This window comes from Phodopus roborovskii, unplaced genomic scaffold (assembly GCF_943737965.1).
Source record: "Phodopus roborovskii unplaced genomic scaffold, PHOROB, whole genome shotgun sequence".
Classification (NCBI taxonomy): Eukaryota; Metazoa; Chordata; class Mammalia; order Rodentia; family Cricetidae; genus Phodopus; species Phodopus roborovskii.
The window spans coordinates 182651-203011 of NW_026126953.1; the positions used below are offsets into that span (position 1 = coordinate 182651).

General features: G+C 41.1%; 1 non-coding gene across 1 annotated transcript; it reads left to right on the forward strand.

Moving 5' to 3' along the window:
* Positions 1-18798: 18798 nt before the first annotated feature.
* On the forward strand, positions 18799-18905 carry LOC127214683 (U6 spliceosomal RNA). The gene has a single exon (XR_007833886.1). It is a non-coding gene; the product is annotated as a U6 spliceosomal RNA (small nuclear RNA).
* Positions 18906-20361: the final 1456 nt, after the last annotated feature.

The following is a 20361-nucleotide window of genomic DNA, read 5'->3' on the forward strand; positions in this document are numbered from 1 at the left end:
TATTAACACTGATGAGATGGCACCAAAGTTTTAAACCTATCGCTGATGTAAAGATCTATTTACATATCTAAATGATGAAGTAATGAGATGATATTACATCATCAACTCCCAAAATCTGACTCCAAAAGGGACTTATGTTCCATAACGTTACCTGTATTTGAAATACGTAAATGAAATGATGAATTATTACTTAATTTCCTAGTTTAACAGTTAAAGAAGTAATTGTAGTATTAGATGACATGATGGTCTGGTACAACGATCTCCCCAAAGGAGGCTCAAATCCCAGTGGTCACTGAATAAATTAAACAAGTGGATGGTGTTTTATGCGTGAAGCCTAAATCTTTGCTCAATACTGAAGAGACATTGAGTTCTTAATCAGAGATTTGAACAAAATATGAATGAATAAAGAGATAGTTTCTCATAATTCACCCCTAGATAGTTAACAAAATGATATCAACATTGATTTAAATAAAGAAAGGAAGAAAGAAAGAATGAAAGAAAGAAAGAAAGAATTCACAAGATACAATTTAACACGAACAAGGTGGATACAGACTCCAATCTCCCTGGAGTAGAAAAAGACAAATTTGAAAATGAAATAATCAGATAGTTAGATGGTCTGTCACACTTGAGTCATACTCGGTGGCGCCAAACTTCAGGGATCACTGATTATATAATGAAAGAATTTAATAATTACATCTTTAAATATGTAAGCCGTTGACATTTTTTAGTATCATCAATTCCTGGGCAGACTTGCTAGGTATGAAAATGTATGCTGTCATCACGCATTTTTAAAATGCCACCAGTTAATCATCAGGTAATCATACTGTCTTGCCTGATGAATTCTGCTGGCCTGACCTCATCACAAGCTCCTGAATGTCTGTTGTGGTGCGGCAGGACGTGAGATAGTGGGCCCAATCCTGGCGTAGCAGTAGTAGCCACAATGTTGATAACACCTGACAAGATGTCTGCAGCAGGGGCATCAATAACATAGCTGAGAGAGAGATGTTCTTCCGTGTTCTGAGTCGTCATCTTTTTGCCAGGTCTCAGTAATGGTGCCGACCTCCTAGTGCCACTCCTTCTTCTCATGGTAGATCACAACCGATGTGAAGATGTGGAGGAAGAGCAGGTAGTCAACAACCAGACCACTTTGCCAGCCTTGGTAAAGTCCTTGTACTTCTCGGATGGAACTGTGCAACCTCCTGGACTCAATAACCCAGCATCCCTAGTACTCTGGGAGATGCATAGATCATTCAGAAAATGCTCTGCCCATGTCTACAACTTTCCTAACCTTGTCCCTGACAGATTTTTGCACCTTAACTGTAATCGTTAATGGCACTGTCTGGTGTTTACATAATTTAAAGAATTAAATAAGTCAGTAATAGCTAACTGTCACAATAAATAGGGGAAGTAGCATTTTACTGGCAGGGAAGCATGGCCAGACTCCAGTCATGAACGATGTCATCATCATCAATTGAGTCAATGAATCATAAAATGTGAAGATATTGCAAATTATCTCCACAAGTGGGAGGCTTACAGGTGTCTTCATGGAATGGAGGATTGTTGTTTACATAACTATACAAATATTTACATTATTTTTGGGATTAACACAGATTTTCAATTTAAATTCATTAATTATGTAATTAGATGACCTGTGGCACCAGATTCCAGGTGTCATGGATGATATAATCATTGTTTTATGTAATTAAATAATCAAATAATGAGTTCATGTAACATCATCCACTTCCCTAAGGTGGCTCCAAACCAGGCTCATGAACGATGCTGTCATGATTAATTTAAATATTTTGACTACAAAATTGATATTTAGATGTTTCATAAGAATTGCTTCCCACATCTTGGAATCCACTGATCATGGTTTATCTAATGTCCTATTTTAATAATCAAATAAAAACATAATCAAAGGATGAAATGGTCTGCCTTACTCGACACAATTTGCTCTCACTGACTCCCACATGATTGTCGGAAACTCCCGGTTCATCCCTTATTTAATCGCAGAACAGAGTAGTAAAATGTTTAAATGCTGAAATGTCATTGTGTATACAGGGTTTTAGAAGATACCAAACATTTTTTTGTTGGACGGCTGCCTCTAAAGAGATGGACTGCAATCCAATAATCACTAAGTCTACTCTAACAAATGGATTATCACCATCCTGAAGGAAGTTAACAATGGCAAACTCACGTTTGATGAATAATTGTCTTATTTGTCTTTTGTTCCATAGTTTTTCTTCTTAGGAGAGAGAGTATTCATAAACAGAAGACTTTGAACAGTTTCTCCACGGACTATGTTCTCTGATGATTAGGTAATCTTGAATTTGGTAACCAGTAAAAGCTGTAGGCACACTTCCAGAGGTGTGGCTATGACCTTTTTAGGCGAATCAAATGCTGCCATTAAATTTTTAGGAAATAGTTATCTTGGGAGACTGTAATGTCCCATGTTAACCCATTCTCAAAGCTTCTCTCTGGTCCTTGGCCCATGATACTAGGATACAGAATATAAGCAGATTTGCCAGGCAACATTTATGAACCAACATTCTGTCACATTCTAGTACCCCTCCCCCATGCTAAAAGTAGTCTACCCACCGATGAACTAAACTTATAGCCTCACTGAGCTTCTCACAAAAACAAAGCAGGGCTCTTTCTTTTGAGTTCTACGTATTTACCAGTCTCTCAAGCTACAACATGCCTATAGTGACATAAGCATGAAAACGAAAGCATCATTGTGCCATTCAAGTACAATGATGAGTATTTTGAACCTGTTTTATACGCTGAAAATGCTTGGACATCAACTGGCCTGCTGAACGCTTGTTCCCCACACAGTCCCCTGCAGAGCATGCAGGCTGCCACACAGTGCACTGCAGAGCATACTGGCTCCCTAGGTAATCCAGAGATGAAACAGTAGCTGCAGTTCATTGCCAATGCTCAGCAGTGCATTGGTATCCTGCCACAATTACTAATGTTCCAGAAAAGGGTCAAATTCTACACATCAAAGTGCAGGTCCTATGAAAACATATTCCCCTTTGTATCATCACTCTAACACTGAAAATGCTAAGTTGAGCAGATGTTAGGTCAGGGAATATGTATCAAAATAACAAGTTGATCATTTTCTTTCATTACCTATTTGTACCCTGGGCATCAATAACTGCGTGGATATAGAGTTAGGGAATCATTTCTTGAAGACCCAGAGAATGCCACTGTTCCTTGCATTTTAGGTTTTCTCAGCCAGTTTGCATGGCTGTTGTTTTAAAAACTCCTTCCCAGGATCAAACTATACTGGGGCACGCAGCTACTTCCCCAAATGTACCTTATGTCTACATTTGAAATCACAGACTCACCCTTGACTCCACCCTCCTCTTTATTGCCATAACCTGTTTATTACAAATCTTTCTCACCTTGGAAGTCTTAGGAACTTCATACCTCTGCTACCCTGTACCCATCTAATGTGTTCTCACATCCCTCTATTTCAAGCGCAATGGTTTTCTCTACATGTACTTCATTTGCCTGGAGCAATATCAACCCTAGCTTTCCTGTATTGTTAGAATTATGTCACATCAAACACATTGGGAGGTTTCTGGAACTCAGCCACTTTTTAGTCCCTCCTCAAAATTGTCTAGATTTCATGACACACTGAGCCCACTATCATAACACATGCCACCTTATACCAAAGACCTATTGGACCTGCCTGCCTAAGTCTTACACAACTCCAAGTCCAAATTTACCTCAAGTGTACTGAGGGGACTTGAATCCATGGAACTTGAGAATGATATGGTTATCTAACCTGGCTCTGAGACAACCAATAGTATTAAGAGAATTTAAAATGTCTGGATTTTCATTGCAGCAATGATCCAGAATAATGCATCATTATCAGTTTTACAGGCTCCTTGGGTATTGGCTTTTTTTTTTGTAAGGCACTTTGTGTGTATTTGTAGGTACATATATACGCACTTTCATATACAGGCCAGAGGTCAGCCTTGGCTACTCTTCCTCAGGACAGTTTACTGTCTTGTTTTCCAAGACAGAGTATTTCATTATCCTGGAAAGTTTGTAGTTATGATAGGCTTCCTGGTCATTGAGTCCTAAGGGTCTCCCAGCCTCCACTTTTCTAGTGTTAGGATTCTAAGGCATTATGCCCATTTTTTTCACCCCAAAAAATGGTTTCTTTGTGTAGCCCTGGCTGCCCTAGGACTCTATTTGTTTGACCAGGCTGTCTTTGAACTCAGAGATTCACCTACTTCTGCCTCCTTAGTGTTAGATTAAAGGTGTGTGCCACCACCACTTGGCTTTTTTTTTTTTTTTAATGTGGGCTCTAGCTTAAAAGACTTTTGACACAGGACACAGTACTCTTTCTTTTGAGTAGCTCCTCAGTGCCCCAAAAGCCTTTGCTTATGGAATATTTCAGTTTCTTAATACGTTGGAGACTATGATGGTACTTATGAGTTCCTACTATTAGACTGATCCAAAATCATCCTTTTCTTTTCAATGACACCAAGAGTGCCTTTGATAACCATGCAATATCATGTGCTATCTCTCTCCTGGGGTCTCTGAGGCTGTTCTTAAACCCTCTGCTAGTGTTTTACTTGCTTGTGCTTTATGTCTCATTCCCCTAGGCTGACGGCAAACTGTGGGGACAAGGGGTATGTCTTAGTTCCTCTGGATTCTCAATGCTCCAAAGAGATGTACAGAAGGTCTGAAGGTGCTTGGTCAAGATCAACTGCTGTGGTGCTAACAATCCATAGGCTATGACCCTCTGAGAGTCAAATGACCGTTTTATAGGGGTCATATGTCAGATACCCGGCACAGCAGATATTTACATAAAGATTCACAACAGTAGCAAATTGAGAGTTATGAAGTAGCAGCAAAGATATTTTTTTTGGCTGGGTCAAAGATGAAGAACTGTATTGAGTGGTCGCAGCATTGGAAGGTTGAGAGCCCCTGCTGTGAAAGATGGTACAAGCACACCGGATATTTATGGGGCTTAAATAAGCAAATAGAGACTGAGCTTCTGTAGACAGCCCAGCACTTTTTTTCCCCTTAGCTGAAGAGAGGTCTGGATGAAAATGTTGTGATCTGTCAGTTCACCAGTTCCCAAGGCTTCTGGCAAGTACTTCTTATCTGAAGAGTCCTTACAGCAGGTGAGCATGTTCTTACAGAGAGAATTCGAGAATGACAGCATTCATTTTACTATGTGAGCAAGGTGATCCCAATTTGCCACATTAGGAGAAAAATGAAGCTGGAGGAAGCTACCAAGGAAACAGTGTTAGGAGAGTGGAACCTAAAAATGGGGTTTTTCTCTCTTGGGAACCAGGGACGCATTGTGAGGGTAACATACACACACTTTCCATACAGCATTTCACCGACTACCTGAAATACTCTTGCCTTTCCTGTTCCGGGTCACTGAAGGAAGTCTATAGCATACAGGAGTTGATGGGCTATTAGCTGCATCTGAGCGTCAGTCCCTCTTCACAGAAACTACTGCAGGGTTTAGTGGAAAGGAATGAGGACAAGAGGCACATGGGCCTTATAGGCACGAGGAAGGACACATGTAACTGTATAAAAGAGCAGTCCACAGAGGAGAAAGCGTGAATGTTTCTGGAAAACAGCTGGCTTTATTGCTCATGTCTCCACTACATAAAGAAGGGAACAAGGAAGACAACTTTGACTAAAGATATTCTAAAGGCAGAGCAGGGTAGAGGCTTCCTCAATGAACTTTTCTTTGTTCAGGTGCTACGGCACATTCAGCACAGACGTTAATTAACACAGAGCATACTGCTGCCTACACTGACTAAGTAATTACACCTGGAGTCTAATTTGGTCAGTCTCCACTACCCCTGGTCTAAATCAGCCACGCTACACACCTCTCAAAGTGTGGCTAGCACCTTTATTAGGGCAGTGACATGTGTGACTTCTAACACAGGAGAACCACCACCAACCTCAATAGGGTTCCTCCACGTGATTTGCATGCAGAAAGGGAAACCGTGGGAGGGAGTGGCTCTTCCTGGGCTCCTCTGGATTGTTTCCTGGTGTTCCAGAGTCCAAAGCTACATGCCAGGTGGAGGAGGTCTTCCCTGGCAACACTTTCAAGCAATTACTCATTTATTTGGGTTTCTGATTTTAATAAGGATATATGATGTTAACATTAGTAACCGAGTTGATCAGATTTGGGGGCAACTAAACTTGTTTTCTTGAGCTAAGAGATGACTCAGCAAGGAGGGACCCTTGCTGCCAAGTCTGCCATGGTGAGTTTGATTCCCCAGACTCATAGCATGGAACGAGAGACCACACTCCTGCAAGTTGTCCTCTGACCGCCACATGATACATGTATCCAACCCCCGCATAAATAAATAAAAGAAACATAAGATTAAAAATGCTTTGCTTAACTCTTCTAGAATTTTTCAAGCTTTCTAAAATGAGAAAGTATCCTACACTAGTAACAAGACAAGAGCAAGAATGAAAGTTGGTAATAAACTCCTCAGGAAATGGTGTGATAGCTATGTGATATAATATGTTATCAACGTCATCCTCATTGTCATCATCATCATTGTCAAAGGTGCTGGGGACTGAACCCAGGGCCTTGTACATCCCAGGCAAGGGTTTTAATCACTGAACTACATCCCCAATCCATAATATCTTATTTTAGGATTTTATATCAGAAACATAATATATACAATATATGTGATTTATGTGAATATATGTGTATTAGCTTGAGTATAGCTAAAGATTTCATTTATCCAGGCAAACATTTGTTCTGAAATGATGCTATAAAGAACAAGAATGTTAGACTCAGTAACATGGGTTTCAGTAACACATGAAAGGAGTTGTAACCAGTAACATTTAACCATAACTTCCATCTCTCTTCTGTCTCTGTACACTGTTTGCCAGTGTCACAACAGATCCCCCTGAGGTCTATCTGTCACTTAGCTGGGTACACCTTTGTTATCAGGTGAAAGAGACAAAAGGACACATGCTTCCCAATATGTGGATCACATGGTTTCACAAGAACTGATATTTCTACTTGACCAACTCTGGAGGGAGAGGGAGAGTGGAAGAGAGGAGTAGACCTTATTCGCTGCAAGGCCCAGGCCCACTGCTACAGTCAATTCTGCTACCCAACTTCCGGGCCCAGCCAAAGCGATCAGAAGCAGGCAGACTATTGTCAAGTCTGCACTCTGCCCACAGCAACTGTCAACTAATGATAGATTAGAAGAATCAGATTGCTCTATCAAAACATTTATCTCAAATCTTGATTAGTAAGCCTATTGAATTATGATTAGTTCACAAGGGTGCAGCTGACAGATAAGATACTTTATCTGACAATGTGTTCTAGTTGCTCTGCCCAAAGCCAAAAATACCCTGAAACAAACAAAAAGGAACAACAAAAAAAAAAAAACAAAATATGAACTAGCAAAATAACAGTACCCAACACAGCACACTGAGGAGGAGGAGGAGGCTACATAAATTTCTTAGTTTATTAAAGAGTTTGCATGTGAGAAGCCAGCTTTCCTATAAAAAGTGAGGAAGAAACTTAGAGAAATATATGGTAAACAATATGCTGTAACTAGGAGCCCACTAGGGCTCTCCCACCTTTTCAGTCACAAATGGGAACTTGAGATTGTTGCAGGGGGTGCTCTGCCTAGCTTTGGTGACATCTTAGCTACAAAGGCAGGCCTTTCTTATTGGTGCTGCCCAGTACCCTGGCCTGTGGCATGATGGTATCTGTGCAAAGTCTACAGAGAGAAAAAGCATGGGGGAGGGAGTGAGGTTGTTCAGTCAGGCATTAAAACTAGTTTCTGATTTTTTTTTTTTAAGAGCTATAGACTAAACAGGCTAAGCACATCCCCAGCCTCCACTGAAAAAGTCCACAGGGGTTAAGAACACCACTGGGCTGTTCTTCCAGAGAACCTGAGTCTGGTTCCTAACACCCGCTTGGTGGCTCACAAACGTCTATAACTCAGTTCCAAGGGATGTGACACTTTCTTCTGGACTCCAAGAGCACCATGCATGCATGCACCATGGTGCAGATATATGTGTAGGCAAACACTTACATACATAAACTAAAAACACATAAATCTTTTTAAAACCTTCTTTGTCTATATGAAATAAACATTCCATGTGATACAAGCTTATATTCTGAGTTCATACACACTCTGAAAAATTAAAATAGTATTACTTATTCCTTTATCACCCCCCTTGCCTATATACACTTAGGTCTCTTTCAGTCCCCTGAATTCAGCTGCTACAGGGGGCTAAAGTGGCATAGTCTAAGGATGCCAGGCACTCACACTCCTATGGCACTTTGGATGGTATGGCCATCTTACCCTGACCTTATGATTTTACACAAAGCCTAATGTCCTATAATCGTGTTTCTCTTTAGATGATATTAACCTTGCAGTGACTTCTCTCCTCCGTCTCTTGGACACTCATAACTATACTGTGCTAATCAATTGCGCTCTGCAGATGGGGTCAAGGAAACTTACTTCCTCCTTTGATAGCCTCCAATGTTTCTACTCTTGGGGATAAAAGTGCTTTAAATGGACTTATATTCTAGGAAAACCAATATATGATTACTGCAAAGATCTGTATTGATTGTCCTGTTGCATTGCAAAAAGGCTGAAGAAAATGGCAGGGCACATTTCCTTTCGATTCCTACTCCACAGAGTTTGTTGCAAATGTTTGGGCAGGAAAAAGAAAAAATGGTGGAACTTCATTTATTGACCTGAAGTTCTCATCATTCAATCCTCTTTCTTCTTTCTCTCCTCTGCAAAGCACTCATTACTCACCTCAGGCCTTTAGTCTCCAACACTGGTCTGCAGCAGAAGCTCCAGGAGAGTTCACAGAGCAGAAGAAAGGAGGCTTCAGACAGGGAGGCTCTGCCAGCAGCTGCAGGGTGCCTTCCCTAATAGCTACCATGCTCTTCTTCCTCCCTCCTAGAATCCAGCCTTTGTGGTACAGCAGCTCTGTACCCAGCTGTAGACTCTTCCTGGAGTTAGCAGCTGGAACCAGGGTGAGTGGTAGGGAATGGAGTGATTTGGTGGGCGGGGACTTCTGGGGGAAGTGCCTTGAAGTATATAGATGGTGACTGACTAGTGTCATAAGCATTTCCCATTTCCTTCCTTTTCTTCCTCCCTACAAGGCAGATGAGACTCTGGCCAGGGAAACAGCAGTTCTATGGTCAGGAGGTGCTGAAGCAAAAAAAAAAAAAAAAAAAAAACATGTCCACACCAGTGCAGAGCCCAGCCTGAGAGAGCAGAAAGACTGCCTCACTTTTTGTGTATTCCTTTCTTACAAAAAGAAAAAAAAATCGCTGTTGTATGGTCCTCATCACTATACCAACTAATGAGATTCCTGGGCCACCCAATTCTCCAAGTTGTCTATGAGCGGCACTCAGTTGTTTCTGTAAGCACTAGCATGGGAGTCACCTCAGTGCCAATAGGACTCTAAGTTTCTTTGGAGGAATTCTTCCCCCAGGAGAGTCTGAGTGGAGCTGCCCTCACAGCTCAGAACAGACACAAGTTCTAGGATTAGGCCCACCAGCCTTCAATTCAGGCTTCAAGGCCATTTGGGTGGTTCTGGAGTTGTAGCTATTATATGTTGCTAATGCCAAAGTGGGTCATCGCAAAGCCTGTCCCTTATAGGTGCAACAGCCTTCACTGTCCAGGTCCTTAGATGATGACTCACTGAAAATGTACAAATGTACTGGCTCCTTAGCTTCAGTGTTCTATAAGCTGTAACTTAATTGAGGTGGGATATGAAATGAAGAGAAAATGAATTTCAGTAATAATAAGCACTCATCTTCAGTGATTCCTATGTGGCAGGTATTTGCCCCAACTTTGAATATATAAACTGATGTAATAAAATAGCTTAGAAGGTTAAGTGCCATCACCAATCCCTCCTTTGGATGGGGAAACTGAGGCAGAGAAGCTAGGTAGTTTGTACAATACAATCTAGTTTGAAAATGGAGGAATCAGGACCAACTCTAAAATGAATAGGGACAAACCTTTATACTTCCACATTGCTTGTGGCCATGCAACTGGCTACAGGTATCTAGGAATATATTTTAGTGATATGGCAATTCCACAGAAAGACTCTAAATGGGTAAAGCTCAGATTTTCACGGCAGTATTGTTCATATTATCAAAATGAAACAGAACTACCTAACTTTTCAATAATGAGGAATAAGATAAAATGGGTATATTTACTTAGTAAATTATTCAGTAACTACAATGCATAATTAATGCACCATCAAATACTATGTGAAATATGTTGTCATTATATATAAAAGCTGAACACAAAATCATATGCATTCAACAGTCATCTCTAGGTTAAGTCATATATATTCACATAGCAGAGGCTGGAAAGTAACTTTCAAAACAAAAATAGCTATGTGGGATGTGGAATGTGAATGAGTCCTGTTCCTCCCATTTGTCCGTTATTTTCAAAATTTCAAAGGGTGGAGAATATGCTCTTAAGAAGAGAAATGGACACTGCTGAGGATGCTCTGGACAATGGCTGGGAGAGCCTGCTGCTTGCCCTTCAGTACAGATGAGCTGAGGGCTGGAAGGAGGAGTGGCTTGGAACTCCTGGCTTTTTATCCAGACAAGGTAAATGAAGTTTAGCCAGTCAGGAGAGTAAATAAGATTAGTTATGGGCTCCAGGTCATCCACTCACGAAGGTCAGAGAGTGTGAGAATATTATCCTTGGTAGAAGAACAGCAACATAGCATTATGGAATAAATTAATGAAAAAGGTAGAAGATTATATGAATGAAAGCCCTAATCACTTTAGAGGTTTGACTCAACTGCTCTGCTGGCTATCAATCAAACTCACAATACAAATATGCTTGTTCTCCTAAGTAATTCCAGGAGCTCTCCCCTTCTTGCTTCAAAGACATCCAATCTAAGGAAAGTCATGAATAAAGTTACCCCGGCTTGCTGTTCCGCCACATGCAAACCCCCTGAAGCACTGGGGTGCACACTGTTCCAATGTATATACTCAGGATGCAGATGGCTCATTGAAGATGCATAATTGCCAGCCTGTTTGGCCTTTGATTCCAAATAAACCATCATTCCATACCCATTCAGAAACACTGAATTCACCAATGTGCAAACTGCATATTTTATTAAATAAACACAAACATTTGTTTATTTTATTGAATAAACACATACATTTGTTTTCATCACAAGTCCTACTGCAGCATTTCTCTAAGGCTTCCGGTATTAGCATTGCTTGCCGCATTTCAAATGCCTTTGAACTTTCTGAAAAGCTACATCTGTTAGCTAATGTGTATACAGCAGAAAGTTACCAGGTGAATTAAGTTTTAATATAAACTGCTTTGTTCACTATTAAGATTGATGTTGGATAAGCTGTACTGCAAGTTGCAAACTGCAATTACGATTCCTTGCAATTATCTTTGGTTGTTAATAGCACAAGATAGCATGTCACTTTCTACCAAGCGCATGATTTATCATTTGTGGTTTTTTTTCTTCCCCTGAACTCTTGTGGTATTCCAAATGTATAATCTTGTTGTATTTATTTCCCAGTGGCCCAACAAAATGCACAGCAAGTGCTGACTAGAACAAACTAAAAAGCACCACTATTGACAAGCTGTCACTTGAGCAGTAATGAACACTCTGCCTCCACTTTCACCTCAACAAGCAGCAGCTTTAATTTATGATAAAGCAAAGGAGAGGCACCCTCCAGGTTTATTATACCCTCAGTGCTGTTTCAAATAAAGTAATTAGAAGGTCAAGAGACGGGTTTGGAAAGCCAAATAGAAACACAACCCTTCTGTACTGACATAATAAAAAAAAAAAAAAACAGACTAGTATGTTCAAAGAGTATTTTATCCATCTTCTCAAAGGCAGGGCAAGGATGTCTTTGATTTTTTTTTTTTTAATACTACTGTACCCAATCAGAACCAGTGGCTGTCCTTCTCGCTTTCTCTTAATTTGCTCCATATGGACTATAAGTAGCTCTAAAGAGTCGCCGGACTCAGGGGAAGGCCAACTAACCCCCCAACACACTCTGGGACAGGTGATCAGGAAGCCAATGGGTTCTTATGGTGTCTTCTCTCTCTCTCTCTCTCTCTCTCTCTCTCTCTCTCTCTCTTTTAAATAATGATAACACAGAAGATGAAGCAATGGGAAGGATCTGGTGAGCTCCTATGGATAGCACAAGGAAATAACTAGAGTCCGCTTAAAGCATCCAAGGGGAGGCTGACTTTTCAGGATTATTTTGATTCTGGGGATGGGAACCCAGCTGCAATAAACTACCATGTTGTTTCTGAGGACTGTCTATAAATGCATTCCTCATTTGAAAGGCTCCTCCTTTTTCATACACCATGTTCTGTGTTTATTTACACCCTCTTTTTTCTCTAACATATCAATTTTAACACCTTATAGTTTTTATTAAAGGCCCAAAGACCTATTGGACCTTGACAATGTTCTAGGCCACTCTCTGAGGAGTCGGGTAATTTTAAGGAGTGCATGGACTCTTAAACCAGCAGCCCCTTACATTTGGATCCACAGATCCTTCAGTGGGCAATGCATCAACTCTTTTTCTTCCCATTACCTACTTTCTCAAATGAAAAAAAAAAAAAGGTAAGATGGGAAAGACAGACAGACAGTGGGAAGGTTAGGTCTCAAGGAGTATCTGCACAAGGATCTGTGATATGCGTGTACCAGGAAGCATGTGCCTGGAATTAGATAGTAGCTTTCAAAAACTGATCTTGCACAATAAAAACGCATCCTTGCTTTGGCAAGCTGGCAGGTTATGGCTAGCTACTTGAACAATATTATAATCACCTCCTTGTGGGGGTCTGTGGTGCATTGATTCCAAAAGCCTTTCTGAAATAATGCTTTATAGTGTAATTTTTGCTTCAAGTAACTTTTACCACTGTCTATTCTGGTAGTCTAATTGCACCTGATTATCTAAGTGGTGGAAATATATGTAATCTCATAATTAGAACATGCAATCATGTTGTAAAAATTTTTGTGAAACTGTAAAACAGACGGTTTGTCAGTACAGTAGTTAGCCTCCAGGCCTCCCACCCCCCCAATCTCTACCTACAAAAAGCAATGACTTTCTGCAGTGTGAGAGGAAATGGGAACATTTGGGGCTGAGTTTTACAAGGTAAAGGAGTGTATCACTCTGGTCTAAGACTCCTTAGGAATTCTAGTGCCAAATCATATTGTAAGTCAGGAAGACACAGTTTCTCTACAAGTCATGAATGCAGAATGCAAACTAAGACATACAACATCTCTGATAGTATTATCCAGGCCAGGAATAGGCCCTTCCTCCTCCACCCTTTGTTGTTGTCTATGCAATTTACTCTAAAATGTAATACTAACTTGTATACATTGGTGGCAAATGTGTATGAATCCGATGGTTTCCTAATATCTTTGAGATGGTAATTTCAGCCATTTCTTCAATTAGATGAAGCAAGGACTTACTGTTCTGAGTTCTTCAACTGCTCCTTTTCCTGCCTTCCTGGCCTTTCACTGGAGGTGCTAATGAGTGATACCAGGACCAAAGCTTGGGCTGTGCAAATGGAGTAAGATGCCTGGAGCCTGTGTGATCCAAACTGCAGAGCAAGACCTTTTCATGAGGCTGCAAACTATTATCCAGTGGAAGCTGGACAGCTCTATGGTACCAGCAGTTAGAATCCTCCAAAGGGAAAGGTGGAGATCCAATCTGTTTCTCATATGAGATCTGTGTGCTGAAACTCCAAGGGAGGTTTTGGGAAGACATTAAAGCAATGTCTTTAAATTAAAGCATGTGCCCAGCCACAAGAACCTTCTATGCAGGGCCAGGCCCAATTCTGCTGAGAGCCAGCTGCTTTTGCAAAGATTCCGTGAATTCATAATGGTTACTTAGGGATTTTAAAGTTGTGGCAAAAATGGAAGGAAATACTCATGGTACCTGTGACAGGTACCCCCCCACTCTCTCTGAATACTCAAGAGTATGTTGACTTCATTGTTGAATCCAGATGAACTTCTTGGTTAATAATAATCCAGATAAACTTCTTGATTAATGGCACTACCATTTCCTGTGACAGTGTTTAGTGTAAGAGCTGACATAAGACTCAGACTTCATGGTGAGAGCAGAGGAAGTGCCAACTGGAACTTTGAGGAATAACTTCTTCACTTCTGAGGAGACACAATAGGAGGGGGTGGTCTCCTAATCTTGTGGTGTCTGCTTTTGATATGATGCCTGAAGCTAGTGCAGCCTTTGGAAACACAAAGGAAGTCACCACCAGGGTTAAGTCCATAATGGCCAAACTTGAAGAGCACAGGTCTGCTGTGACATCACTGGGCCAACTGCTGTCCCACTTGTGAATTTTCTGTAATGCAAGATAATGACTGCCCATGTTTATGCCTAGTTGAGTCAGGGCACAGTTTGGTAACATGCCTATTTGTCCTCAGTGGAGGAGTAGTGGTCAGCAATTATGAGAAGGTAAACACAATTGAATTTAAATCTCATTCACTAAAGTTAGAGTCTGAATTGGAATGGTGAATGAAGGCTTTAAATGGGTATAATCCTTTTGATAAGCAGTTTGTCAATAAGTATTAAGAGTTACAAAAAAAGATATGAATTTTGACCAGCTATTACAGGTTAGATATTCAATCCCAAGGAATCATCCAAGCCATTGTAAATACATAGGTATAGATAGCTCTATAGACAGATATTCACTACACAAGGTGATGGGTTTATATACTTTTTTTTCATTCATATTCAACACATGCCCTACTTTTTCTTTCCCTCCCCCAGTCCCCTTTCATGTCCCACTTTCGTTTGTACTTTCATCACACACACACACACACACACACACACACACACACACACACACACACACTGAAATCTAGGATCTACATATGAAAGAAAACATGGTAATGCCATTCTGAGTCTGGTATTCCATTTATGCAGTTGCCTCCATTTCCATCCATTTTACTGCAAACTTGTTCTTCTTTATGGCTGAGTAGGACTCCACTGTGTATACCTATCACAGTGGAGTGTTTGTTAATCCATTAATCTGTTGGTGGGCACCTAGGATGATTCTGTAACATGTCTGTTGTGAACAGTGCTGCAATTCTAACTATGGCTCTGTAGGTATCCCTCTATAGGGTATGCTGACTTAGATCATTTGTGTATAGTCCTGGATGGGTAAAGCTTGATCCTAGTTAGCATTCTTCCTTTCTCTTCCTTCATTCCTTCCTTTCTTCCTCCCTCCCTCCCTTCCTTTCTTCCTTCCTTCCTTCTCACTCCCCTCCTCTTCTTCCACCTCTCCTCCTTCTCCTTCCCTTTTGAGATAAGGTTTCTCTATGTAGCCCTAATTGTCCTGGAACTTAGAAATCTTCCTGCCTCTGCTTCCTGAGTGCTGCCACTATCCGTGTGTACCACCACTGCCTAGCCCCAGTTAGTTTTCTTAAGTAACCCCTACATTGAAGTCCATACCAATTTAACTGCCACTACTAGAAGTGTATGAGGCCAACACCAACATCTTTGTCAGCATATGTTATTTTCTTTCCCTTTGGGCTGTATTTTTTGAGGTAGGTCTTATATATCTGAGGCTGGCCAGAACGCCCTATGTAGTCAAAGATGACCCTGAACTTCCAATACTCTGCCTTCATCTCTTGAGTGTTGGGGTTATAGGTGTGTACCACTGTGCTTGTTTTATGTGGTGCTGGGAACTGCACTCACAGTTTTGTGTGGGCTAAGCAAACATTCTACCTACTGAACTACATCCCTAGACACCGCCACTTCCTAATGACAGATGGAATCTCAATATTGTTATAATTTGCATTTCCCTGATGGCTAAGGATATTAAACTTATTCTCATGTATACTGGCCACATGTATTTCATCTCTGAGAAGTATTTGCTCATTTTCTGGATGGTTTGTTTTACTGACAATTAATATTTTCTTTTAGATCTTTATATATTCTCTGTGTGACTTCTCTGTCAGATGTACAGTTAGCAGAGTACTTTGCAGGTTGTCTCCTTACTTGGCTAGTTGTTCCCTCTGCTGTGTGGCAACTTTTTAATTTTATTAAAATTAATATTATTAAGCCCAATAATATATACCTGATAGAACACTATGCATTGATTAAAACTGTTACAGAAGTGAAAAATGAAATTTTGTAGTAACAACAGCAATAGACAGGATGTATATTTAAGAGTGTGAAGAGATAGCTTATAAAGTTTTCAGAGTGGTGCTGATGTTAGGAGACTAGAGGACATACTACTGTTTTATTTTCCTTCCAATTTCATAAATAGAAAACCCCCTTACATATGAAACATGCATTGTTGCATTAATCACCAACTTGGGACAACTTGTGGGCAAGGATGATTGGAAATGTGTGGACAGCAGGACTGGGCTGGCCTGGGGAAAAGACTTGAGGTAGATGTAGAAAACTCATTAGCATTAGGATTTCTTCACAATGAGTTGGATTATTCTTTTAAAGCCTGGCGTTTTGATGATGATGATGATTTTGGTATGTATTTGCACCTTTCTCCAGCCCACCCCTGCCCTGTGTGCCCAGTGATTTTATTGCATGGTTTGGGGAAGGTGCAAATCAAAAGCAGTTAGTACACACAGCATGGCAAAGTAACATCCTATCCCTGAAAGAACTCCATGGGGAAGCTCCCTATTCCTAATCAAGAAAGAAAATGTCAAATGCCTTGATCCAAATGTTATGCTTCGGAATAAATAAATTTGCCTGGGAGCAGTGGAGGGTGTGGGGTGAGGGTTGGGAGGAATTAATGTGGTCTTTAAAATTAAGTCTGGGACACAGGTAGTATGTAATCTAAGCCAATGACGCAACTGTTGAGCCCTAAAGAAGCGCCTGTATCCCATATAATTAAGAGGGATGGTTGGCATCAGGGGGACCCAAAATGTTATGCAGACTAACTGATTGCTCCATTGCTAATGACTGCCCAATTTCTTTAGATTAATTGGTGCAATCTATATTTTTGCAGCAAAGATTAAGTATCAACTTGATTTGGTGTCGATAAAAAAATTGATGGATGCTTGTGACTGCTCCATCCCAAAAATACTAAGATTATTACCACCATAATTATCATAAATGAGAAAACATGGGCAAGTGTGATTACAGGTCTAATTCTATCTTGAGACTTTAATGGCATAAAGTACTCAAGCTTTGCATTCATGATTTACTGCATGGGCACACCCCTTACAGGAGTACCCCTGGTGAACGGCATTCATTATATTCCCCATAATGCAAGGCTTTGGTCCAACATAGAACAAATACTCAAGACGGAGTTCCTAGAAAAGCCAGCCCATTACCATCTACAGATCTCCAGTTTAGGAAGGAGACATGTGTCTGCCTGTAGCCTCCTTTCCATTCTGGGATATGAGAGATGTATTTCATTCTGCCATGCATAGAGGCTGAGAGTCTGTCAACGATGGCCAAGTAAAGCTGTGCCAAAGCCTGAAGATGAAGTCATGATCCTAGTTGGTGTCAACCTAGCACTCTGTGTGCCATCAGCTGGGAGGAGAGATAAAGGTCTACACATCTTAGATGTCCCACTTGGTTGGGGCATTCTTCAGAATGTCCTTGTTTAGGAAGAGAGAGACAGGGAGGAGGGTAAAGTCTGGTGCTGTGGCTCCGAGTAAGCCTGTTTGGAGACACTGAAGCATTGTGCTAGTAAAGAGCATGAAGGCACACAGCTTGCCACATGGGCAGAACTAGAGAGTGTCTTTGGACAGTCACTGCGGAGCACAATGCCCCAAAATCAGTCAACCAGAGGGTAAGGCAAATCTGTGTGAGGGTAGAGGCCATGAAGCAAGAGACATCCTTTAAAATGTGAAGCCACCCTTCTTGCCAAGCAATTGTGGCTGGGTAGAAGGCAATCTCACCTGCTCCTTGTGCTTACTAAGCCAGAAGTCTATTTTCATGAAGAACATTCAATTTTTACAACGCCCTAGACTGCATGAGTAACTCTACTAACATCACTGCATCCAAGCCTGTTTCCACATACAGGAAGTGGGAACTATAACTGCCTCCTACCTCCAGGGTTGTTTTGAGAATTACACAAAGGCATAAATGCAGATGCAATAGCAATAACCTAGGAACTGCTCAAGATATGGAGCTGCCAGCTAAAGCCAGGCTTCTGTTCCATGCAGAAACCTGTTCAAATGAAATTTCCACATGCACAAGGCTAAAGGGGGGAGGGTCCCCAGTTTGCCTTAGAGTATAGTTCTTTGCCTCTAGGACAGAACACTTCATGGAAGGCCTGGGGGAGTTTTGTAAGCCAGAGCACATATGTGACCAGCAAAGACAAATGTCTTTTCCATGAAATACTGGAGTGCTAGAGAGAACACTGTTTACACCAGAAGCACCAACAAGCACAAGGTGACCAAAGTGGACAGATTCTAAGTCACCACAGGTTCTCTCTCATGTACATATAACCTTCAAATACCCTTTTGGCACATATGAAAATCTTTCCTGGTGCTGCAATTTAGGAAAATAAATTATGGGCATGACCTGGCACTGAGATCACCAGGCTGTCAATGATAGGCCTCTGGCTCATATCCAGGCGTACTTGGTAGCCCCCCAAAGCCCCATACCAACCTTTTCATAAGAAATAGCGCCGCTTTGCATGTGACAGTCATCATGAACTTTCCCAGAGAAATTTCTCCTCCCATTAAGAGTTTCCACAGCATTTTACCTTATGTGTCCAGTCATGGAAATTACAACTGGACATAAATTAATTTTGTTTTCTCTTGGATTCATTGTGCATCATTTAAATATTCAAAGAATTTATGCTCGTGCTCGCTTCGGCAGCACATATACTAAAATTGGAACGATACAGAGAAGATTAGCATGGCCCCTGTGCAAGGATGACACGCAAATTCGTGAAGCGTTCCATATTTTTCCAGTCCTCTGCTGGAGTCCCAGGCCCCTCCCAGAGATCCGCCTATCTCTGCGGGTCCACTTGGAGTTCCTGCAGGCAAGATCCTTGACCCACAAATCCGGGCCCCTGCCAAAGAACGAGGTCTCAGCTGGAGAGAGCCAGTTTCCAGTGAGATCCCACTACCCTGCAAAACCTTCTCAAGTTCCAGTCCAGCCCTCGTCCTCTTCTGCCGGCTATTGGCCAGAGAGAAGCCTCCTAGAGAGCTTGGACCACACAGAGATACAGACATTGAATCTTTGATCCACATAAGCCCATCTGGGAAGGACCATAGAGAGAGGGAAGAGACACCACCAACACCTACAGGAAGAAACTATGGGAAGAAGGCAATACAAGAGAACACCTAACAACAGAAAGACAAACATGACACCACCAGAATCTAGGGAATCTACACCAACTAGAATGGAACACAACAACAAAGCAGAGGAAGCAGAAGGGTACGACTTAAAAATCACCATCATAAAAATGATAGAGGCCCTCAAAGAAGATATGAGAAAATCCCTTAAAGAAATAGAGGAAAAAACAAACAAAAAAGTGGAAGAAATGAACAAATTCCTTAAGGAAAGTACAGAAAGCCAAGAAAAAACAATTAACCAGGTGAAGGAAACGGTTCAAGATTTGAAAACCAAAATTGAGAAAATAAAGGCAACACAAATGGAAGGAAAGCTGGAAATTGAAAAGCTGGGCAAAAAATCGGAAACCACGGACACAAGCATAACCAATAGAATTCAAGAGATGGAAGAGAGAATCTCAGGCGCAGAAGATAAACTAGAAGAAATACATTCATCGACCAAAGAAAACCATAAATCCAACAAATCCTTAACACACAATATCCAGGAAATGTGGGACACCATGAAAAGGCCAAACCAAAGAATAATAGGCATAGAGGAAGGTGAGGAAGCCCAGCTCAAAGGTGCCGAAAACATATTCAACAAAATCATCGAGGAAAACTTTCCAAATCTGAAGAAGGACATGCCCATGAAAGTACAAGAAGCATACCGAACCCCAAATAGGCTGGACCAAAGAAAAAAGACCCCTCGACATATAATAATCAAAACACCTAGCATACAGAATAAAGAAAAAAATATTAAGAGCAGCGAAGGAAAAAGGACAGGTAACATATAAAGGCAGACCTATCAAAATTACACCTGACTTCTCCATGGAAACCCTCAAGGCCAGAAGGTCCTGGATAGATGTTCTAAAAGTATTAAGAGAACACGGATGCCAGCCTAGGCTACTATATCCAGCAAAACTCTCAGTCAATATAGATGGAGAGAACAAGATATTCAATGACAAAACCAGATTTTCCCAATATGTATCTACAAATCCAGCCCTACAGAAAGTATTGGAAGGAAAATTCCAACCCAAGGAAGGTAACTACGCCCACAAAAATGTAGGCAACAGATAATCCAACTACACC